The sequence below is a fragment of the Seriola aureovittata genome, chromosome 17, assembly GCF_021018895.1.
Source record: "Seriola aureovittata isolate HTS-2021-v1 ecotype China chromosome 17, ASM2101889v1, whole genome shotgun sequence".
Classification (NCBI taxonomy): Eukaryota; Metazoa; Chordata; class Actinopteri; order Carangiformes; family Carangidae; genus Seriola; species Seriola aureovittata.
In genome coordinates, this window is record NC_079380.1 from 7,177,175 (window position 1) to 7,202,781 (window position 25,607).

General features: G+C 41.6%; 1 protein-coding gene across 3 annotated transcripts in view; it reads right to left on the reverse strand.

Annotated features, from left to right (window-relative positions):
• spop (speckle type BTB/POZ protein) overlaps window positions 1–25,607 on the reverse strand; it is an 86,449-nt gene that overhangs the window by 53,353 nt on the left and 7,489 nt on the right. For 2 of the 3 annotated variants that reach the window (XM_056401462.1, XM_056401461.1), the window contains one exon: window positions 10,949–11,084. The gene's annotated coding sequence lies outside the window, so the exon portion shown is untranslated. Of the gene's footprint in view, window positions 1–10,155; window positions 10,346–10,948; window positions 11,085–25,607 lie in introns of all 3 variants that reach the window. The other variant, XM_056401463.1, reaches the window with a different exon arrangement.

Here is a 25,607-nt window from a genome sequence, read left to right on the forward strand (position 1 = left end):
TAATTAGCAGGAGCCCCGGCTCATAAGGGGTCCAAAAACAAAGCCTGTCTTTAGCTCTATCTTTATCCCCTCCACTTGTCTAATCTCTTCTGATCCTTCTCTTTTCACACTGGGTGTTGGACATCATATATGCACTCAGTCAATACCTTTATATGCTAACAGGTTTCAGCTTTTATGGACCAGAGCGTGACGCAAAATGAGATAGCTGATCCATGAGTGTAGGCTTAGAAAACAAGTCAATCTGACTACAGGATGCCACGTAAAACAAATTTAATTAAATATCAGTTACTTCAGCAAAAAATGTACAAACAGAAATATAGTATGTGTACTCACAGGAAGTTCTCCATAGAGTAGAATACGTGGCACTGTGAACAGATTTCAGCATGTGACAAGATAAAGAAAGAGATATCAAGCTTTACCAACCTCCTAATGCTGCACTGTGTGAACCACGAGGAGTGATGAATCTTTGATGAGGCACACCACCTTTGTTCTTGATACAAAAGCTTAACAAACTATCAGTAACTACAATGAAAGCCAGTCTAATATTTTCCTGTCAAGGAACCACAACTTGTAGTTGTGATGACATTTAACACAGACACAAACACACAAAAAAAAAAAAATCAATCCAATGTTCAAAAGTGCATCATGACATTATTAGAATTCTACACATAAAGGTTAAGACCATGTCAGACTCTGGCCACCAACAACCTCCTCCTCCTCCTCCTCCTCCTGTTTTCCATTTTAATTACAGTTTGAAATCATGTCAGCTTGCTTTGGCACACAAGTGTAGCCTTAGGTAAAACTGCTTTCTGTCTGTCCTCAGATACCTACTAAGCTCATTTCAGCAAGGGACAATCTTAACCCCCCCCCCCCCCTTCACTATTTCACTACACGGTGCTTTGTCAAGAACCGCTCCCTATTTGGTAAAGTGTACTTTACTTACATTCAGCCATTTTATTTCAGTCTGAATTCTATTTCAGCATTTATGTACAATAAAGCCATAAAAACATCTCTCGAAGGAACATAGAATATATAATTCAATGGCTCCCTGTTGTTCTTAAGATGACAGTGTTAATACAAAATAAGTCTGCATTATTGGTGCACGAAATCTCATAATAGAGTAAGCCACAGAGTTTTTAATATGTTTAATATATAGAGAGTAGTGGATGAGTAAATAGGGGAGCGATTGCAGACCCACTGAGTTTTTCCTCCCTCCCCTCACTTTTATCCATTTTCTCCTCGCCATACCCTTCCCTCGCTCCAACAATTATAATGATGAACAGTGCCGGCAGCAGTGCAAGTCACTGAATTTGCGAGATGTCATCTTAGACAGAGGTGGAAGGAGTCGTGTGGGCAAGAGGGGAAAAAAAAAGGGAAAAGGAGGAATGGGGAGGGTAAACTCGGTGTGGATCCATCCCAGTAAAGTCCAGTGTTTGTGGAGGAGAAAACAGAGAATAAAAAAAATGTTTAAATGTATCCTCAAAAAACAGGAAACATGATTGACAACAAGGTGTAGCAGAACGTCCATTTAGCTGTTTAGTGTTCTCTCACATACCCAATGTGTGTCTGTCTCTGGAGACAGAGGAGTGAGCTGGGAAAAACATCAATGAACCAACTATCAGTGAAAAGCAAACATCTCTTTGTGAAGTAGATATGTCTGCCTATTAGCATAAAGTACTTAAAAGCCAAGTGGAGCCACACACACACACACATACACACACACACACACACGAACACACACACACACACACACACACTGAAGAGGAGCCAATTAAGATCAACTGTTCACTTAACTTGTCATACTGTCATATCACTGATCACTGTGTTGAAATAAGGGGATCAAGGGTAATCTAGCGCCATCGGGGGTGGGGGGTGGGGGGTGGGGGTCAAAACTGGCATTGTTCCACACCAACGCGTATCTTCACCTCAGGGAACATTATTCCTGCTTCTTACCAGATGTCACATTTAATGTACCTCTCACTGGAGAAGTTCACATCTGAGTCCGTTGAGCAGTAACAGCTAAAGCAGGGAGCCTTCACGCAGGGTCCTCATAAGCGGTGGTCCTGTGTCATCCGCTCAAGAAAACAGAATCAGTCATTTTAGGAAGGGCCCCGGTATGATATATGTTTACGTTCAAGTCCCAGGCGGCCAGAAGAATTATGACTGTTCATTCGTCGTCTGTCTGTCAGGGGCAGGGGAGAAAATCATGTCTTGTTATCGTCAACACAACGTCAGGCAGTCAAGTCATGACAACAATCATTCCTGAATGACTTTGTTGTTGAAAAGTTCCCTAACTTTAACAAAGTGGTCAGGTTAACTCAACCATAACTCAGTTACTTATTTCAATCCAATCCCTTATCTTTCCCTAAACCTAACCAAACCTTAACCAAACCATAGCACTGTTACATCATAAAGCTGTTTTATTTTTCAACTGTGATTTGAAACAGTTGTGGTAGGTGCAGACAAATGATGTTGTCTGGCCGACAAGGGCATCAGATCAGAGAAGTATTTAGAAGTAGTTAGATGTTAAAAGTGAAAAAAACAAAAACATCACACATACAGGATCTCAAAAGTCAAGTAAATTCTAAAGTGATGTTTGAAATGCTGCAGAATGTAAAATGCAATTAGGTGTGTTTCCATCCGCTCTACTGAGGTGTATAAATTGGCTTTCTGAATGCAGAAACTCAGAGTACACGTCAACAAGAGAAGTGTGAAGTCGTCAGAAACACATAAATGCAAGGCAAGATGTTTTTCTCCTTTGGTGTCTACTGATGTGAGGCCACATTTCATAACACCCAGAGACGAAAACAAAGACACGCACTTAGCAATGATGTAACGCACTAGCTAATGGTTACAAACCCACTGCCATTCTAGATTTAATCTAATGAGTGAACGCGTCTATCTCACTATTTATTCCATAATTTGTCAAGCAGGGAATTCATTTTATCAGAAGGGTTTTCAGTCCTATTCTGCTTCTCTCATTCACCACAGATACAGAACTCACATAAATACTCATACTGTGTGGGAGAGTCTCACAGACCACTGAGGAGATTTGGAGACAGGTGCACACGGTGCTCCCTGTCTTATTGCTTTACTGTTGCTCTTTTCAGTGAGAGGAAGGGAGAGGAAAGGTAGCCGCGCTAATAAGTTCAGTTATATCCAGTGGTTACACTCGGTACGACAAGGGTTACTCCTGTGTGTGCCCCGACGTCACTCTGCCTCCCAATTACCACATTTACACACATATACACACTCACACGCACATTCATTGATATTCAGTGAGAATTTTAAATGCTCTCCATTAAATTCATAAAAGATGGATTTTCTTTTAAAGCCAAAAGTGATCTCCTCACCTTTTATGCACTGTTATCTATACATTAAAGAGCACATACATTATACAGCGAGGGTTGTAAATGAGCCATCTCACTCTGAAAGTGTCAAACCAGAGCTTTGATAATTAAAAAAGAAAAAAAAGAAAAAACCCAGAAATACCAAGGAGACTAAGCACAGAAAAATACTGCTGGTCAGGTGACACTACAAGTAGGAAAAAAAAACAACTTTTAAAATAAAAACATTGTTAAATTTTGCCTGTGCCCACTGCTCACCGTGTTTTCTCCCACTTTTAGCTAATCATGCATAAATTAAAAGTGAAAGTATATTCCAGTTGTGTGGTGTATGGTACGTTAATGTGGTTTCAATGACACTACTATACGTTTTTCATGTTATATCTGTATGGAATTTCCATTTTAGGAAGTATATGGCATTAAATATGCTACAATTTTGATAGTTTCAATATTTACATATAATTTTCAGGTGACATTTTCAATATTCACTCCCAGAGGAACCCAGTTGAGATAGTGGTGGGTGTTGAGTGCCTGCAGTCGTACGTCTCTGTTTAGCTGCTGGCACCTAAATGCCAACCTCCATCCTTACAGGACTGAAGTGGAGAAGACTGCAATGTTGCAGCCACAAGCTGATGCCAGACGACTATGAATGTGTCATATCATCTGTATTAATCAGCCAGCAGTCTGATTTGAGATCAGTTCATTACCTGCACACAGGGGCTCTCAGAAAAGCCAGCATGGAGGAATCAAATCCAAACCCCCACGACACTATTAAGATAACACCCACGAAATACCTGCTGGTGTTAGTAAAGGTGGCGAAACCCTGTCTGTCATCCTCCAAATCCATGCCTTCCTAATTCATGTTAAGGTTATATGTGTTCCCCTCAATATTCTTTGCGGCGCACAGCCTTTTGGAGGGTCATCAGATGGTGTCTGCTGCTGTAGTCGCTTCTGAAAGCAGGAAATGCCAGGCAGATAAAACTGCTATACTACCACAAACACACATACACATACACACAGTGACATTTCAGATTGCCACAGCAAATCTGGGACCGTAACCAACAGTTACGCTCCGAATCCAAGCCTTCTTAATTCATCCCCCTCTCTGTCACTATCTCTGAGAGCACTCCTGCCACTATCAAACTTTTAGCCCTAAAAGCCCACCGTCTCCTATTCTGCCGTTTGAAATTACTCATGTTAACTATTCCACACGTTTTTGTCTAAACGGCTCTGACAAATCACTCACATTGGGCTCCCTTTGGTGGAGACCCCTCCTGAGATTATCACTCTAATGAAGCCATTTAAGTCAGCCAGGCACACCCCGGTCTCTGAACAGCCAGTCAAAAGCACCAGATAGACTTTCTGTGCTCCGGCAGATGCCAAGATGGTGGCAACGACAGGCAGTGACGGACAGAAGGGACAGATGCAGATAAACAGAAAAAGAAAGAGAGGAGAAAAAACCCAACAGTGGGCAGCCAGACAGCATTCATCTTAGGCCATGTGCAAAATATAAAGACACCATAAACACATAAAGATAGTATGAGTTTGTAATAAAGGAGTGGTACAATGAGAAAGAAGGGAGAAAGGCAGGAAGGCAAACAAGCACAAAAGGAGACGGTGATGGGACCTGCTTTTTTCTTACACTGATGTATCCGAACACAAACAAAAACAGGTTTTGTTCACAGAATAATAAGACCAATGAAAAAAAAGATCAAGACAGAAAGAAAGCAAGGAATGTCCTGACAGATGGAAACTGAGAATGCAAGCAAACAAGGAAGACAGTTGTCAAAACAAAGTCCAGTGTCTGTAACTTTACAAAAGCAAGCTGGACTTGTCTTGAAGAACAGGACGAGCTATTTTCTTCAGTCATTCACAGAATACCGCTACGAAGTTGTGACTGTGACATGCAGGTGTGGTCATTTGATGCCATTACGATATCTACAGATAACAGTTTGAGAGACGTTATGGCATGATTTATGTGCAGAGACAAAAAGATAGAGGTAGTGAGGAGGACAGGGAAATGAGGCAATACACAAGTTTTGATATTTACAATAACACATTTTCAATGCTGTGAAAGTCAACATCTCACAGAAAACCTTTCAGGGAGGCACCTGCTGTAGAAAAATAGAACAAAACGTTAACATCCATTTAATCTCCTAAATTTGAGTTGAAGTAATTTGTGCTCATCTGTTTTCAGTGAACAAACAAACACTGAAGCAATTTGGCATTTAATAATAAATTAGGACAGATAGTAAAACAGCAGCATTTTAATGAATGTCTAAATCTGTACCAAGCATTACAGTTATAGTATAATAAGTGAACTCTATGGGTGGAAAGTAAGTATAGTGGAATTGTAATGAAATAGTAATAGAAAAAGAGGTGCGTTATTGGATATCTGAAAAGAGCAGTATCATGCAACAAATATGTATTTTTATCTAGTCGTGCGTTTCACTGAAATTTTACAATGAAAGCAAGAGTTTGGCTGAACTCCATTTAAACTTGATCTGCATAAAAGCAAATAATCAGACAAGGCACACTGAGCAAACTAATTTGCATCCAAGTACACCAATGGATAAGCAGTGATGGTCCACCTAGTGTCCTTGAATGACCACAATTTACTGCTCGACTGACGGCAAACAGCGGCAGTCTGCAGTGTCATGAGAAAAGCAAGAAAACACAAAGGCTGAGTGCAACAAAACAAGAACGGGAGGGAAAACAAAGGAAGGAGGCAGCGCGGGAAAGAGAGCAAACAAGGAGGAAAGGAAGAAAATGAAGATACAGTGGGAAGAAAGGCAAGACTTAGTCGAGAGTCAAGACGTGTGTGGCCCATCAAAAAGGAACCCTACCAGAGGAAAAATATAAATAAAACACAATCATTAACCAGCTCCACCACACTTAACAAGGAGCTCAGAGAAATGAGGGAGGAGGCATAAGAGGAGGGAGCCGCAGGGTTGCCGCAGCAACTGAAATTAGAACCTGGGATAATAAGAGAAATGAAAATGTGTGTGTGGGACGACCCAGGTGAGACAGACAGAGAGAGAAAGGTTCACAGAGAGGATAACACTCATGTTAGCACCACTTATACAACGCTGTGATAAATAAAACGCCTCGATGTGTTTTCTTTCAAAATCTTACAAAGGCATAGCTCATTGAGGAAACTATAAAGGTGCTCTCCTGTGGTGTGACATCATCCAAATAAGAAAAAAACACACACTTCAATCATACAGTGTTCAAAATTATACAACTTCCACTTCCAGTTATTAATCAAGTCAATTTTATTTGTATAGCCTCTAATCACAGTGAGTCTCAGAGGGTTTCTGGACACCCACGCAACAAAAATAAATTAAAATGATGCCTTCCAACCTCAGAACCTCTGAAAATCAGCGAAAACTCCCATAAAAACTTCATTACAAAAAAAACAGAAGAAACCTTTGACAGAGCTACTTATCAGTCAACAACAGACATGATATACAGATAATGATTTTTACAACACTATTATAAATTTGAAGGGACCCATTTCACCACAGCTGACAGACACAAATTTAGCTGTGAGCAGTTATCAAGCACCTTTGGTGTCTGCTTGGAGGTTGCCAAGAGACAGATAATGCCAACTGGAGGCTGGCAGTTTATAAGGTCTGAGTGTTAAGACCTAAAATGTCAATATTGGTCCCAAGGGAGGGAATAATTAAGGCATAAAGATCTAAAAGGCTTGTCACATATGGCTGGCCAGCTGTCACATCTGTCTGTTTATATTCATGCCAGTAACAACCAGGCCTATACTAAAGCAGCAGCAGAGTATGTAATGGCTGAGCATTAAATGTCAGCTGACTGAGCTACAACTAAAGGCTCGCACAAGGATGCGCACGGAATGAGGAGAAGCTTGGCATTTCAAACAATACACCAGCTCCACTTCTCATTTTAGATGCTCACTCCCGAGTGGGTTGTCTCAAAAAGATCTATTCCCTGTGGTTCTACTTCACATATTCCCGGTGCTCGGTGTTATTGGAGGAAGCACGGCGGAACTAAGAGAAGGGAACAGTATTTAAGTGTAAACTATTTAACTCTGCAGAATTCCTGCAGGATGTCAGACTGCCATGTTACACAATTTATGGCAGCAGGGTCTTGCGGTGCCAATCCCTCACACTGGTGGACCTACAGTAAAGGTGTAAACATCTTCTCTGCTTAATGTGTCATTGAGCACGACACTGAGCCATTTGCCATATTTCCAGGGGAACCGTCCTGTGAGATTTTCCTCTCCACAAGATGACAGCAGTGATTTGTTCTAATTACTAAAGCTACCTACACAAGTTCACGCTTGTAGCAAACAACCTTTTGCAGTCATGTGAATAATGTCTGACCTCTCTCAGCAGCAAAGCATGTGTGACTTCCACACTGCACCCTGTCTCCTGCTTGCTTTCTTTTGAACATGACCACAGTCTTTTCCTAATCCAGACCTTAACCATAGAGTTTGTAAATCATAAACCCTCATACAACTTGTTTTTGGGACAGTCATACAAGACACTTTGGAAAGCACTGACAAACAACCTATATTCTCCGTTAGGTAAAAGGACTTGCTGGTCGTGCTTTGGCCAAAGGAAGAGAACATTTCTCTGCAGGGATAACGAAGGTATCACATTTATGGACTTTCAAAACCTTACTCAGCTTGTTTTTGTCCAAATCAGGGGACAAGTTGTTTCTTTGTTGCTTTTATGCATTGGTAGCTTTTATGATATAACCATGGACAACTTTCAATTTAGCTATAATTTATCAACAAAAGCCAAGTGGGAGGAAAATTAGACCAAACAAATCCAATTGCAGTCCATGTCACTTCAGCTGAGCGTTGTGGACTTGCAGTCTTGGTTCTTTGTTTGTGCTGAGCTTTGGAGTTTATAAATGTGCCATGTACTGAAAAGGCATTTCACTGCATCTTGAGTGCAAGTTTGCCCTTGGTTCATTTTGTTATGCTTGGCTTTTCAAGCACGAGTAAGTACCAGCTATCAGATGACAACATCCATCTCCTTACAGCCATAAAACTATTGCAGGGTCACTTCGTGTAAATGAAGGTCTAACTCCTAGAAAGTGCTTTGCAGTTCACTTGAGGTCAACATTTTCAGGCATATCAGTTATTTGATGCCACCTGAGTATAAAAGTCACTACTCTCAACTGTCTTAATGAAAAAACACAAAGTTCAAGGGTTTAAACAAACATCTTCATAACTGACTGGAGAAAACGCACCCGGCTTTAGACTACAACTGGAGCGGATCTCGTGACGTGGGCTGGGGTGGGCGAATACTGTGCATTGGGATTCACAGAGTGTGTGCTAACATAAGAGGCCAAAGTAAAAGAAAAACAATAAAATATATGCTTCAGGGGGGAATTATGAGGGCCTGTGTGTTTCATGCCTCACCCCAAAAACTTCCCTGTGTTAATGAGACGGCCATTAAGCAAGAACATAAAGGGATCCCTGCTGTGTCCTGGTGCTGGTAAGTGTGAGGACGGTGTGTTGGGATGTGGGAGCGTGTGGCAGGCAGCTGGCAGCGTTGACTGACAGTTCAGGTGAGCGGCGTGGTCTGCTCAGGCGCGCAGATCCCGCTCCTCTGACTGATCTGAAGTGGCTTCAATTAACTGGAGCAGCCAAGTGTGAGGGAGGGGACTGAGGGAGGGGACTGAGGGAGGGGGGGGGGGGGGGGGGGGGGGGGCAGGCCCCAGACAAGCCTCCTGACAGATTTTGGAGGGGGAAAGATGAGTGGGGCCCTCTGACAGGTCCTCTAATGCCTGACCAACCTCAACCTTTCTCCATCTCCTCGTAGCTAATTACTAAGTATCCATACGGAGACACTTGTCACTGTGATCACAGCAAATTGGCTATAACTGCAGGGTCAAAGAGGACTGTCTTTCACTCACGTATACAGGCATACACACAGGATACACACACATCTCGACTTGCACAAAAACAAAACTCACACGAGTTTTCATCATTTTCAATACTGAAACTATTTTGAGTTTCCCAGGAGAACAGAAATTAAGTCGCAACCAGAAAATCCAATATCACACACACTGCCTCACACACATCTGCAAAACCATATTCATGTTGATGCTGCATGATGCTCTGTCTGCATGATAATATAGAAAGGGAGGTGATTAAAATATTCCAGCATTTCTCAACAAATCCTACACACAGATTTAATTTTCATGGCTATATACAGCAACACTGACGTTGGAAGACCCTGCCAAAGTGAAATGTTAGTTTCACTTTGAATATATGAAGGTAAATCACAATCCAAACGTGGGAATGCGGAGAATAGATTTGAAACGTGTCCTGAAATTTCTCATTTGCACAAATGGTGTGCTTTAAGTTTAAACCAAACAAACAGCAAACAAAACCCGTACACACCAGCAGGTTATTATGTCACATCAATAATGCATCTATCATGTATTATTTTCTCGTCTCAGCACACACAATAATGCGTGTCTTATGGCCTCTAACTGAATAGAGTGTGCTGTTTTACACTCTATTTGTTCTTGCTTTATGGCCGTCTTGCTGTTTTGCTAGTTTCACATTACCTAATTAACACAGGGAAGTTTTTGAGGTGAGGCATGAAACACACAGGCCCTCATAATTCCCCCTGAAGCATATATTTTATTGTTTTTCTTTACTTTGGCCTCTCATGTTAGCGCATACTCTGTGCCTCAGTCCTCATTTCTAAAAACCTGATCTCCTTCCACTTTTCTCAATTTTTCGTTATTCATTATAACTATGTGCAATTTCAACCTTTAAATGACGACTGAATACTACCTAGAACTTACTTACTCAACTGCAATTTATATGATCAAGTGTCGGCTGCATCCTCTCTTCTCTTGCTACTTGGTATTCCTCCACTGGTAGCCTTTAGGTCTTCGGTCACGTTAATTCTTTTCGAAGGTTTGTGCTTTCAAACCATCTACCTTATTTCTTAACCGTCCAGTTCTTCTTATCCACTGCTTGGCTCCATGCTAGCCATCTGAGAATATCATAGGTATTGGTTTACTCAAAAAGCAAAACAACATGTAGCTTGAGCTTGAAATCAAAAGACTAAAATTATAACTTGCTGACTCATTTTTTTCAGCATCGTGTCTTCCAGAGCAAAAACTGTCTAGAAAACTTATCATGGTAGACTATCAAATACAATGAATTCCATTAAAGTTTCAAAAGAATACAAAATTTCAACAAATTTACTGTAGACCTATAATGGTATTGTCTTTGTATGTGGCCTAATCAGTGCAGAGCACATGGCACCAGGAAGACGGCAATATTTATAAGTAGTTAAAAGTTTGTTTAAGACATAGAACACTTACTTTATTCAACAGGTCTTTGTGGCCTTGAGTTGTGATAATATGGTTTCAAACATTTTCAAGAAAACTAAAAATTCATATATTTAAATTATTGTTGGTAAAATTAAACACACATCATGAGTTAAAACTGCTTCTAACAACCCCCGTTTTCACCCCCCAACCCCCCCACCCCACCCCCACTCCTCCACAGTATGCTTGCCATTTCCCAATATTAGTACAGACCAATGCCCCCCTCTCCCTACCCCAAGATCCTCACCCTATTTGGTACTCACCTAGATCAAAGTCCCTCGCACATCTGTTCCGCTTGCTGCTGCCATGACTAGCCAGCTGGACTCTGTCCGTCAGGTCCCTCTGTCTGTAGGTGTGTCAGTGCTGCGTGTCTATCCCGAGCCTGAGCTCCTTGGCAAGCTGCAAACGCAAACAGCGGAAAGAATCAACAAGACTGTAGTTGTGAGAGCGAGCGTGGGTGTGAGCCAGTGCCTTATCATATTCTTGCAAGAGACTCCTTGTCAAGTTGACTGTTTGTGTGTGCATCTGTTAGGTAGGAGACTTGAATGCAGAATATTTTTTTGAGATTTGAGAGTGTGTGTGAGCTTGCGTGTGTCTGCGTGACAAGATATTACAAAGACACATGTTTTACAAAGACTGTAGTGAGGTTTACACAGCGAGGCGGAACAAAGTGGGACAGCGGCCCTCCTTACGTAATTACACCCAGCATTAAAACACTAATCCAAATACAAACTGTACAGTTGCAAGAAAAGTATGTGAACCCTGTGGAATTAAATGATTTTTTCCATTAACTGGTGATAAAATGTGATCTGATCTTTATCTACGTCACAAGTAAAGACTAACACAATAAGCTAATAACACACAATTATAATTTCTTGTGTCTTTATTGAATACAGGCGTTAAACATTCACAGTTCTGGTGGAAAAAGTAAGTGAACCATTGAGTTTGAGGAATTGTAGACCATTCTTCCTACAGAGTTGCTTCAGCTCAGACATATTCTCAGGATGTCTGGTGCGAGCAGCTCTCTTCTGGTCATTCCACAGCATCTCTACTGGATTATGGTCTGGGCTCTGACTGGGCTGCTCCAACAGGTGGATTTTCTATGCTTGAAGTCATTCTGTTGAAGATTTACTTTGATGTTTAGGGTCATTGTCCTGCCTCAGCAGGTGGACAGCCACCCTGACATTATCCTGTAAGATACGTTGATAAACTTGGGAATTCATTTTGCCCTCGATGATGTTGAGCTGTCCAGGTCCAAAGGCAGCAAAGCTCCAAATCATGATGCTCCTCCACCGTAAATCTCCTTTGGGATGATGTCTTCATGCCGGTATGGAGTGCCCTTTTTACACCACACATACTGCTGCATGCACAAACAATTCAACCTTAGTTTCATCAGTCCACAAAACATTTTCCCAGTAGTGTTGTGGAGTGTCAAGCTGCTCTTTGGCAAACAGCGGGTGCAGTGATGTTTTTATTTGATGTTTTACTGGGCTCCTCGCAACCATGCAACAACGCAACCACGCAATCAAGATTTGTGTACGATAGACAGAGATGTTAAGCAGCTGCAATGATTCCTTTAAGGCTTTAGCTGTTACTCTGAGGTTCATTTTTACCTCACTAAACATCTGTATCGTGCCTTTGCAGTTACCTTAACTGGACGCCCTCTTCTGCGGAGAGTAGCCACAGAACTAAATCATTCCATTTATAGTTTGTCTGACTGTGGACTGATGAGTATCTCAACTCTGTGAGTAACTTTGTAATTAACCATTCTTGATCATAAGTGATCTGAGATTTATTGTGAGGCCTGGTTCACACCAGCAGACACTACTTGTGAATAAGAGGAAACTCAAAATGTTTGAATGTTTTTGATTAAGTCAAAGTATCTCTCACCCACACTCCAATCTGGTTTCATTGGTTGGACTCCAAGTTTTCTATCTCCTGACTCCATTGAGCTTTTGTTGATGTCATTAGCTGAGGGGTTCATTTACTTTTTCAAGCCTACCCTGTGAATGTTTGAACGGTTCATTTAATATGGACAAGAACAATGTTATTAGTTAAAACAGCTTTGTCTGTACAGTTTGTTCATAACTGTAACTCATCTGATGATATTTTAAGGCAAATTTATACACACATTCAAGGTTTATTGCGTTCTTAATACTTCTTGAGTATACTCTGACCCATAAATATAGATAAAAATCTTTGTGGATATAATTTTGATGTATGTATTGCATGTTAATGGGATATATAAAGGGCCCACAGAGACCCCAATAACAGTACAACCATCTGACAGAATAGACCCACGGTGGCACTCAACTCCGGCATAGAGGTTTGCTCTGGCTGTCTCATTAAAATCCTCCAACTCTAATTCCCTTTCAAATACCACCTCTATCTAAATAAACATGACCGAATACACTTACTCATACTCCACAGGCCTGCCAACCACAGGCGAGCAGAGAGATTTCAAAGAGCCGGCTGGTTGTGTTTGGCCAAGTGTTATTCTAGAAAGGTTTGTGGATGGTAACAAAATGTCTAAAGCTAAACAGCCACACTGATGCTCTCTGGGCTCATACCACAGCCAATCCATAAAGATGCCTGACATTTAAGACATTTAAACAGAAAAAAAAGATGATTGATTCCAGTCAATTTTCTTTTATACCCAGCTCATAAAGTACAAAGCTTTATTAGTTTTAAAACAGCCACGAATGACCTGAAACTATGGCGATAGCTACAGAAATGTGAGTCCCAAGTTTCCTCAGAAGTGAAATAAATTTTGACTCTTAACACTAAAGGCTGACTTACATTTGGCCCAGATATACTGTGCAAAGAATAGGCCATGTTTTACGCTGCGGTTCTTTGTATTCACGACCAGTATGCAAACTGCCTGTGGGCTTTTACCTCAGAGAGAGAAGAGATGATCTACATGAATGAATGAAATATCTTAAGACCCGCATGTTTACACATACATACCAAGGAAATGTCAATCAGATGCAAAATGCAGCAGTTGAGCCCTGAAAGAAATGTCAAAAAGCTAGCCTGACTCTGATGTGTGTATGGGCCCAGCACCGTTTGATCAATAGCTCACCTGAAATGAATATGTGATCATGCGCTCTGTCTCAAAGCGGACATGCACTCCAAACCTGACAAGAAAACAGACGCAACCCAGACAGGCCTCATTTCAACAATCTATTAAATACCAACCTAGTTTGACGAGTGTGGCCTGACCATCCCACCTAACAACTCCTCAGTAAGTCAAATTAACATTTTTGTTGCTTTCCGTTTGTGCAATTTAAAAGGCAAAGTTGAGACTAGGTAACTTCAGTGATCCCTGTTTCTCTTGGTCTTAACATCACTTCTAGTTTTCATCATTACAGATTACAGAACGCAGACTGTAGCTCATTACACCATGGTTACAGAGGATATTGTTTTTTTTTCAGAAGACTTCACAGCTTTGGCAGAGAAACCTCATCACTGCTCGACATTAATAGCTGTCAAGCAAGCTTAAGTTTATAGCTCCTGCAATAAGAAAAGTCAGTGTCAGTGGTGAAGCTAGTGCTGAAACAACTATAGTATTAATTATTTTTATTAATCTCAATTGTTTCAATAATTATTTGCTTCATGTGTTTATAAAGCAGGAGCTCAAATTGGGTCCGACTTCTCAAAAGTGAGTATTTACTGCTTGTTTCTCTTTTATATTATTGTCAACTGATTACCTCTGGTTTTGAAATGAACAAAACAAAAAAGCTTTTTGAAGACGTCACCTTCAAAAAGACTGATTACTTGCAGTAGTAATTTCTCACTTTTATCTTTCTTTTACATTTTATACACTAAATGGTTAATTTACCTATCCAAAAAGTATAATTAATGAAAATAATCATTACCTGCAGCCAAAGTCAGAGATCCACAATTGTGATGAATCAGATCTTTTAGAACAAGTTCTCTCTCAAGTTCACGATCACCACTCTCATAGTGTTGTTTTAGACCAGCTGTTTTCAAAGCTACTCTCATTCTAGAAACCCGCTGTACATGACATTTTTAGCACCAAATTGCATACAGACAAAGTTAGCTGCTAACACGTGAACACAGTGGAGCATTTAGCAGCTAAAGAGCCAGATATTTCCTTCAGAGGTTGGTGGGGACCAAACCAGGGCTAAAAGAAAATTGAATATTGGACATGAGGCCACCAGGAGGACAGAGACATGACTCTAATTAATGCTAATATTGCTCTCTGTCTGCTGGATATGTAAATAGGCAACTATTGGCTGACAAGTTTGCCATGACAACATAACAGGTGATATTAAGTTGTTCATGCTGTGTTCACCACTTGTTTCCACTGCCTCCATGTGGGCTGTTATTGCAGAATAATCGCTTCTTTCTGCTCTAATGTTATCATGATAGAATGATCAGCACAGTACTACTCTACTAAACATGGTTGTTGTTTTGCAGTCTATACTTTCTGTGTCCAATATTCACGCTGCTCAGAGGTATGGTACTGCGTTTTGACCACAGGAAATGAGGTATGACCTGGAGTTTGTAACAAGCCCATCAACAGTTTGAATAAGCAGGATGGGACCCGACCTTCATGCCCTTCCTGTCATCTCCGTCCCGAGTCATTTTGCCCTCCTGTGACTCCGCCAGTCTCAAGTGGTCAGTTAAGACGGGGACAGATGACAATAGACAATCTAACCAGTGATACCACCGACGCCTGATGGGTCGACCCCAGCAATGTCTGAGCATCGCGACGCCGGGTGGTTTGACGGTTAAAAAAGCAAAAGAAGGATACTGCTGCCAGACAGGAAGGTGGGAAACTAAAAATACAAGAGCAGGGAAAATAGAATGCAGAAAAATGAAGAGCTGACAAGACACAGAAGGGGGAGAGGCTGGATGAAGGATAGGTCAATGTACAACGGGCTGATGAAATAGAGCGAGAAAGACAGAGGGAGAAAGAAGTGGAACAGCAGCTCAAACAAGAGTCAAGAAACAGAGGAACAAGAAGATGAGACAAATTAAGTAGAGGGCAAGGCAGACAGGGACACAATGAGATGGGGATAGCCCAAAAATGAAAAAAAAACTGTCAGTCCCCATTCTCTCCTTGAAAGAGGAGAGAATTAAGGTGGAAGAAGACAGGCTCGTTCCTCTCTGTCTCGCCACTCCTAAAACCTGCGCAGACTTAAAAAGACCAATATGTAGAAAGGAACAAAACGCCAGGGGGGTTACATCAAGCGCTTGACTACGTTCAAAAAGAGCCACAGAGGAAGAATAACTGACACAATTAAGAGCATAACTGTCATCACAGCCAATCAACCCAGTGCTGCCCACACACGGGCACAGAGCAATAGCCCAATCATGACGAGGGATGAAGGGCTGCTAATTCCCCCAAGCAATTCAGCACTGACTGCTAACAGTGAATACCAGATACCTTAAAGGCTTAAAGGCTCGTAGGCTCGACATCATCGTAATGCAACAGAAACAAGAGACACATGTACCAAAATCATTCCATCACAACACGTTCCTGCCTCATTTGCATCCTGAGAGGAAAGCTGACATTTAAATATAATCCTGCTGACATGCAAACTAAGTGCAGCCAATTCCATAACGCACATGCGCATCAGAAAACAGAATGATGTGTGAATCTGAAACCAATCACAGGTGAACACATACTCTCTCTCAGTAAAATACAGACCAAATTTAATAATGACTTCTCAAGCTCCTTCACTGTGACATTTCCTCTTCTATTTCTCCATCTTTTACAGCTAACATTCATTTCTCTTTTTCCCCCACTACCGCCTGCCCACCCTCACTCAGTTTTTCATTCTAAATCCACTTCTCTGCCTCCATCTTTTTCCCTCTCCATCCAAAACAACAGCCATTGCAGAAAGAGGGCCATCAATCTTATTCAATGAGACCAGAGTGTGAGAGAGTGCCAAGGCTACAGCAGATTACTATCTCTCCTTACCTCCACTCAACACGGATAACATATAGGAGGAGAGGATGGGCAGACGGAGAGGGAGGGAGGGCGGAGAGCAAGTCAAAGAAACAATCTTAGATAGCAGACGGACGCAATAGATCTTAAAAGCCTAAAACAAACTTCCACCCCTGTCAACAGTGGAGGCTTGTCAAGTAAAGAAGCACAGCAGCTGAATTTAAAATGACTAATCCTAACTGGCAACTTCAAACCTGACCCTTGATTTATTCTTCCACACAAAGTTCTGCTGATGGAAAGATGGGCTACACTTGAGCTCTGCTGAAAGCAGCTGGCTCTGGTGGAGGATTGTAATCAGTCATCAGTCATTATTATAAATTTTTTTTTATAATCAACAAATCTATTATTTTTATTAATCTATTGATTGATTTATTCTATCTTTCTATTATTGATCATCTTGATCTGTAAAATATCAAAAAAAAAATATTGAAAAAGTTCTAGGTGACCAAAAATGTTTTGCTTGATAAAAAACTTAAAGGATTAATCGACTATCAATAATGTTGCTACTTCATTTTTGTATTGTTATCATTGTGTTTGCAGTCCAGTGTTTCTGCTCTTACAGAAACACTGTTGTTGTTGTTGGTGAGGTGTGGTGAAGTATCGCAATGCACCCATCACTTGTGGTTCGTTTCATATGTAATGTAACTACTGTTCCTGCGTTGGCAAGTTTACACACATTAGTCAACTATAACTGATTACACAACCAAATGTTGGAACTTCAGGAACAGTTTCATCATGTCAACAATGTTACCAGCAAGCATTCATTTCCAGCAGTCACTGTGGATGCAGCAGTCCAAGTTTAATAGAGTGACTTTGTCATCTGATTTTTCAAAGGCATCACAAATAACGAAAGTGTCAGAAGAGTGAACGATGAATGAAAGGATGTTTTGCTGCCTTTTACCTTTACTAGTTAACCACTGCTAGGTAGAAAAAAATCATTTAATTCACTGTGCTGTTCAGAGGCTAACGGCAGCTAACAACAACTTTTAAGGTGGAATGTTTTCTTTGTGTTACTCAATGTATGAACAGGGTAATATGACTGAGAGTAATATGAAAATGAATAGCTTTGAACCAGAACCTACAATATTTGGATAAAGATGCTTGTGAGAAATAAGGTGTGCCAAATTGAGTTGGCTACAGCAGTTATTTCAACATGCCAAACTGCATAGACATAAGTATTGGCTCAGCCTCGGTAACAGGAGATACCCAATATTAAAGGACTCGGATCGTGATCAGGGCCAAAAAAACTTGATCAGGACCCTAGTTACAGCATTAATGTTAAAAAGCTACATTTGATATAATCCGCATGTTTGACATTTTAACAGCTGAGCGTCTGTCAGCTCTGGCTAAAAATGAGAAGCTTAAAAAGGGTGAAAAGAGACAGGGGTTTACTGAGAGACTGATGTTAGCATCAAAGCTTAGTGAATCTGGGTGTTTTGTTAAATGGGAACTGGATCCAGAATAGATCCCAACTTTACTGACTGTTTCAGGACGAACATGTATGTGCATGAATGTAAAGGAGATGGGGAACATGATGGAGCAGCTGATGTTTATTTACTTGAAAAAAAGACAACCTAAGCAAACAGTTGGTATAGTGCATATGTGAATGTGTGTGAAAGTGTTATCCTTTACAGCTTCATGATATTTAAAAACTTTCACACTAAAAGTGTGTGAGCACGAGTGTGACGAAGCATTGACACTCACAAAGGTGGAAAAGCCACAGCTGTGACCGTGCGGCCGAGAGGGGTTTTTAACGAGCCGCCTCACTGCCTTGTGTGTTACAGTGGCAATAATCCACACACACACACATACACACACACACACACACACACACACACACACACACACACACACACACACACACACACACACACACACACACACCATGTATCACCAGCAAATCCAAGGCCAAGTGTGTAATTCTGAGGAAAGCCCGTGAGAGAAAGAGATGGGATACATGGGAGAGTGTGGAGGAGAGATTTTGCATAGAAAATTCTCCTGTTAGCAGCTAACACAAGTATGGTGGAGCAAAGGCTCTGTGATCTCCTATTACTTATACAACATAGTCTTCTCAAGCAATGTGCATCGTGTTTAATCCAAGGACACAACAAGACAACCAAGCCAGCTCTGACAGCTACTTCCACAATTGAACATGATAGGGCTAATCGCTATGCAGCTTTCTCACTGAGGAGAACCTTCATGGGGGAGTTTTGTCAGGCATAATAAGCTCTCCTTGCATTGTCACAGCTCTGTTGAGGAGGAAGGTTAAACTTAGAGCTGTCCATAAAGCTGTCTGGCTGGGGATCAGTGCAGTGTGGCTTCTGTTGGGCCGCTGGGTGACAAAATGACAAAGAGGAGGAGGTGGAGGAGGAGGCAGCAAAGGGGCTCAGACCGCCCCTAAAGACTTTGACACTAACATAATCACTGATAATTGATTCGGCTGGTGAGGAAGGTGTTACATTAAAGGATGAAAACGACAGTGGTGGTGGCAGCACGGCGCTGAGGTTTAATGGGAGCTGATGGGGCCGACACTGCCTGTCACACGCCATCTAATCACACATGAAGAGAAGATTCTGAAGACGTACACATATCATCAAATCACTATCAGCCCCAGACCCATTCAGCATCCTCTAAGGGGCTTTGATCAGCAGAGGACCAAGAAAAGCGAGGGGGCACACGGGGCCAAGGACAGCAGAGAGACGGAGTGTGAAGACGTAAAGATAGAAGAAGAAGACAGACGTCCTTCACCGTTGCAGGATAGCCCTGAGACATCCGATGGGACAGAAACAGCACGGCTTGAATTTCAGTGCACGAATACTGGTATTCTGCATAATTTCATCAGTTCCAGCAAATCTAACACTTATAATGGGGGAAATCACAAACACATTTACATCAATGTCTAAGAATGTTCAGCCAACATTTGCAGAATGCGGGACGACACACCGGAAGAGCTAAATCAGACGGACAGACTTCCACCCTCATCAACACACTTGGCGAGCTGTCTCTCCTTCTCTCTGCAAGGCTACAAACCCCCTCTGCTGTTGAATTTGAAGATGGACCGATGGCTCAAACTTAAATCTACATCATCTATAATGGAATCTGGTCAGAAAAAAATACAACCTGAAAGGACCATCGCAAACAGCCATGCCGCTGATGTCAGCGTTAATAACGTTAATCCTCAGGATCCTCAGACAGGTAAAGGTAACGTTACACAGGTGAGGCAGCAGTCCAAAGACAACTTTCAGGATAACTCAAAACATATCCATGGCTCAAACTTAACAACAGTGAAATGAGCTGCTTGATTTGTAAAAAGTACATCGCTGTTCCTTTTACCAGCCAATGTTACAAAACGTCAACTTGAAGTCACCAGTCATTCATAAATTCACAGAGTAACACAAACCTCACCAATATGATGCTCTTTTCAAAGCTTGGCCAAGAGCAGCTTCAGTTTTTTTGTTACAACATGGAAAGACATGAGGCGGAGGAAACAGAGTGCAAGGACAGAACACAGCATGGAGACAAGGTCAAGTCAAGGAGAGCAACAAAATGCAGTCTGAGGTAAGAATAGGACATGAGACATGTAATTCTGACATGTCTGCGAATATTCGCATATGCATTCGCATATTGAGTATAACCTGGGCCATAACCTTGTCCAATACAATAATAATAATTTAGCATGAATTCTACCATTATGTGATTTAATTCAAAATTAAATATACCTTATACTGGGTTCTGAGATGCTCCAGCCTTTGTTTAATTTGGCGAACGCAGTTTTCAGATGCAAAGACTGGACTCAGTGATGCACTGAAATAAATCTGAAATGATTATTATTATTTACATGATGAACAATTGACTAAGTCATTTATCAAGCAATATTGTCAAAGATTACCTAGTCGCATCCTCTTAAATATTCAGATTTGCTGGTTTTCTCTGTTTATATCACTGAATATTGAATATCTTTGGGTTTTGGGCTGTTGACAAAACAAGACAATTGAAAGCGTCTCCTTGGGCTTTAGGAAATTACTGTTTTCTCATATGCAGATTGATTGATAATGAAAATAATCATGGTGAACTAGCAAATGGCAATGAATAAAATCATTAGATGAAAAAACAGAAGCAAAGGAAACAGCCAAGATTCACAAGATTCTTGGAACAACTTACCTGCAAAGCACATTGAAAAACTGTGCACAAGTGTACCTGTGCACCAGACAACTGGTGCTGTTTTAAGGCAATGAGTGGTCAAACCAAATTTTGATTTGATTCAGGTTTTTACATTTTAACTCTTTTAACTTTAACTTTGCATGAAGTAAATGATAAATAAATGAAATAAAATATTTTCCTGCTATTTTTTTTTTTTTAAATCCCCACATTTGTTTTAGTACCTGCTACTTTTGCACATTGTTATATACAGTATACACATATTTTAGTGAAAATGTTGCAGCCTGTACAACATGTTCAGAAGTGAATGTATTTGTTATTATCTGTATATCTGCGTCATGCTTGAAATAATGAAATGGAGTATAGTGTAGCGGAAATCTGAAACAAGTTGTCTTTGAAGTTTATCAAAACCTTTGCAAAGGGACCGCTGCTGTACAGAAACAGAGGGGGTAATATTTTCACACTAGAGCGCTCTCTTCTGACCATGCCCTGCCAAAAAAGAAAAAAAAAACTCCATACAAAGTAACAGCTAGGCAGCATCAGGTGCTGTCACATCCTTGGGAAACAGCAGGAGAGTTATCAGGAAGGACGGAGGTAAGTTTCTACTGTAGAGAACATTCAAGTTTTTAAAAGAGTGGTTTACAGAGATATTTCTGAGGGTTAAATGTGAATAATTTCTTACATTAGTACATGAGTACATTAATTGATAAGAATGTAGGCAGGCATATATAAGGATTTGAATGAATAAAAACTACTACTACTACAAAAACATTCAAGTTAATGTTGTCAGTACTGCATTCACTCAGTTACACGTTACATAAACATTTCCATTACAATAGCAGTCAGCAAATACTGCAGTTACAATTCAGCTAATGCCCTTCTCATTAGCTTATAAAGAAATTACTAACATTATCCTACAATAATCGGCCAGCTGTTTATTATTGTCATTGCCATTCTGTGGGAAAACACTTAAAGGTCTACGCTAATAAATCTGAGGTGCTTCTCATTTTCCAGAGGTAATAAATACATTTTAACCTGTATCACCTGTGCTTTCAGCAGATCCCTGTTTCCTAACATGGCATAACATGGAGCGCCAATTCTAGTCACCCGCACAGCTTTGTTATTAACGTGTAATGGAGACACATGAGGTAAGTCTACTAGCGGTGACTGGGTTGTGCCTATCTGCTGAGTGAACTGATGAAGACGGAGGGTTCCCTGTAGCCTTACAGTCAGAGCGCTGATAAATTGGCCAGCCTCCACCCTCTCCCCTACTGCAGAAAGGATGTGTGTGTGCATGAGAATCAGCATGGACGCCTGCTAGACTGGAATTGACAATATTAAGTGGCAGTGCGACCGATTTCATGAACACAGGGAGGCAGAGAGCACCGAGGAGCAGGAAGGCCTCTATTATGTCACAGAATAGCAGACATAAAAGGAGGAAGTCGAACTATGTGTCCTCCTCTGCAGCACCAAAAGACTCACCTTTCCCAAATTAAAGGTTGCCGAGCACAAGCAGCATGAAACAGACAGACAAATACACATTTCCACCTTGTGCCGAAGACATAAACACACATCGGCTCATGTTGAAAATGGCTGGTGGGAGATCAAAGATTTTAGAGAACCAGAGGAGCTCCTTCAGGTAGACTACGGGGGTCGGATATGTTACAGAGGAACAAGGGAGGAAAGAGAGAGGTTGAGAGGGAAAAAAGGCAAATAAGAAGGGGGAAGAGGAGCAGCGAAAGCCGCAGGCTTAAGACAGTGGGGAGAAAAAAGGAAGACTGGGATGATGACGAGTAAGTGAGAAAATGCAAATGAGAGGCTGCTGAGCAAAAGAGGAAAGAGAGGAGAGAGAATGTGAGAGATTACTATAGGAACTGCTGAAAGAGAATCTGAAGAGCAGAACAAAGCTGACAGCGAAAAAAAGTGTGGCGAGAAGGGGGATCGAGAGCACAGGAGGAAATGGCAACACATGAGACACGATGAGCACATATCATGCAGCCTTTCCGTTCTAAAATGAGCCGTGTGCTTTCACATGTCCTTCATAACGTAGTGCTGACGGCTCCAGACATCACAGCACAATATGTTCAAAGAAATAGGAATGCAGGAGCTACAGAAAATGAAAAGATGAAGAAAGGTATCAAGAAAGAGAGTGAGGTATATTAAAAAGAATGGAGATGGTCCCCAGAGAGGTGGCCCATGGCATCTGTTTGTCACGAGCCAAGACCGCAGAGAGGAGGAAGAGGAGGAGGAGGAGGAAGAGGAGTGTAGGCTGCAGCTCCTCTTCTCAGTCTCCTGGCTGTCCTCCACAGAAGCTGGAGGCTAGACTTAAGCACTGCCAGCAGCCACCAGGGAGAGAGGGGAGGCCTTGGGAAAGGGTCATCCACAATCACCAACAAAACAAAACTCAGGGATGCACATCTGCATCATTAGCAGAGGAGCTCAGAGTCTCCTGATGTCTCCTCACTGCAAAACGGATCCCTCAGAAATGTGGCCACCACAGTCCCTGTGCACACAAACACCCTCTACACAATCGCAATACAGCGATATCAGCCTCCTCTTCATGAATATTCATCTGCCTCATTAGCACTCAAGTGGGGAAACACAGCATATTGCATGAGACTCCCGTTACTTGGAGAGAGAATGAGAGTTGAGAGAGGAGCGGAAAGGCGAAGAAGAGATGGGACACATGGTGACTGTAGAGGAAGCAAAGGGGAAGAGAAACAGAGTAAGAGGCAAAGCCTTCTTTTCATTGCCAGTAAACTTTTTTTTGAGTCTCAAGAGTGAAGAGGGAAAATTTCCCATATTGTTCCGGGAGCTGATACCCTCCTGTCGCTTTTCCTTACGAAACCAGACAAGGGCAGTATGAAAGCAGCGTCAGCAGCAGGGACAGCATAGCGGGAGCACAGACTGGGAATTACAGACCATTTTACCCTGCAAAAGCTCCAGCAATAAAAGCGTAAAAACAGCTGCAATTTCTCTGCTTAATGTCTGGCTGTTCACAATAACTGCTGAACTGTAGGGGATATGTGTGAATACACCTCAACGCAAGCTGGAGCTGTACACATTCATGCAACCCTCACCTTTGTTCAGTAACAAAACACACCGGCACGTACAAACGTACAAAGCCAGACTGCCTAGTACACAGACATTTAGTCTGTCAGTCCACTCAGTCAGACTGTTTCTCTCTGAGCCACTTGCCAACAGGCACATGCGGACAGATACTACCACACATAGAGAGAGGATTATTTTCTCTTTATGTTGTAATGCCAGTGAATCTCTTAACAGGAACTGCCAACAGGGGAAATCTCCCATCCTGCAGCTGTGTCCTCAGAGAGACTCTGGAAACTGTAGAAACAGCAGACTCTATTTCTTTGACTTTTTCTGTGTGGCTTTGGTGACAGAAACAGTTGGCCAGTCAGGGAAGAGGAGATGAGGTAAAGTTGGGCAATGCCACCAGAGTCATTCTGGTCCTTTAAAGGGCACTAGCAAAACCCACAGTTCCATAATTGGACCAGGTCTCAGGAAATCAATACTGCTGCTTACATGAGGGGCCTCCACCAAAGCTTTTTCATATTCCAGCTCCTACACATGGTTTCTAACCAAAAAAATCCCTTCAATTTCAGAACAGTATGAACTATCGATTTCACAGCCACGATTCATACTCTTCCTCCGCCTCCATCTGTCCCCTCTGTTGCCAGTCCCCTACCCTTGACACATAACTTCTTTTCCACTCTACATTAAAGGGAAACAGGAGTGTTTCTGTTCAGGGTGTGGAGTGGTCCTTATCCTTAAACTTCATAAATTGATACCAATCAAACCACTTACAAGTGGCTTCCCATGTCTTTATTTCAACAAGTCCTCCAATCCATACAAGCATGTCGGCTGTTTGTTCCTACCCTCAAATACGACCCAGGAGTGTTTCCTAATATAGTGCCCCATACTGGTGGCAGGAGCAACAAGTCCTCCAACCCTCTGGTACGACCCATAGGAGTGTCTCCTGAAATAGCACCCCTACAGCGGCATGTGTACCGGACCTCGGTTGTCATGGTTACTGTAATAAACACACAACTGTACCGAGAGCGGTGTACTGAAAGTTCCCGTGCTTACTATAATAACGCTAATGGCTTGGTTATGTTTAGACACAAAAACTACTAAGGGTTAGGAAAAGATCATCATTTGAGTTAAAATAAGTACTTCCTCAACATCAGACGATCTTTGTTGTCATGGCTACAATAAGCTACAGCAATGCCTTCAATGTAATTCTTCAAGTAGCTGACAAATATTCAAAACTGACAGTAGGGACTATATTTACTACTCTTTTTAGATGCATTTCAAAACTTTCACTGTTGTTTAACATTGTCTATTCTTTCCTTTTACCTGTTTTCAGTTAGCGCTGCATTTCTTGCACTGAAGGCTTAAATAGTTTAAAGTTTGTAATTATTATTTAGAGCTGCAACTAACAAGTTTTGGCTGGACCAAAACAGCGGGACCAGCCCTATAATCTCGAATGTCCCTGACTGACTGACCATATTCCCACCACTGATCAGCCGAGTGCCTTGGAGTTTCTGGCGCAAACAGGTTCTATTAGTGGGGTGTTTACAGCCTGCAGCGTTGCCAACTGAACACATTGTAACTAGATTCAGAGACTTTTTTTTCAAACAGATAAACCTGGTACATGACTGGACCGTGTACAGATGTCAACTGGGAGCTTAAGGTTACACCTCTTATTACGGGCAGTCTACCGAGCTGCTCTGGTTTCCTGGCTGCTTGGGAATTGCTGGGAA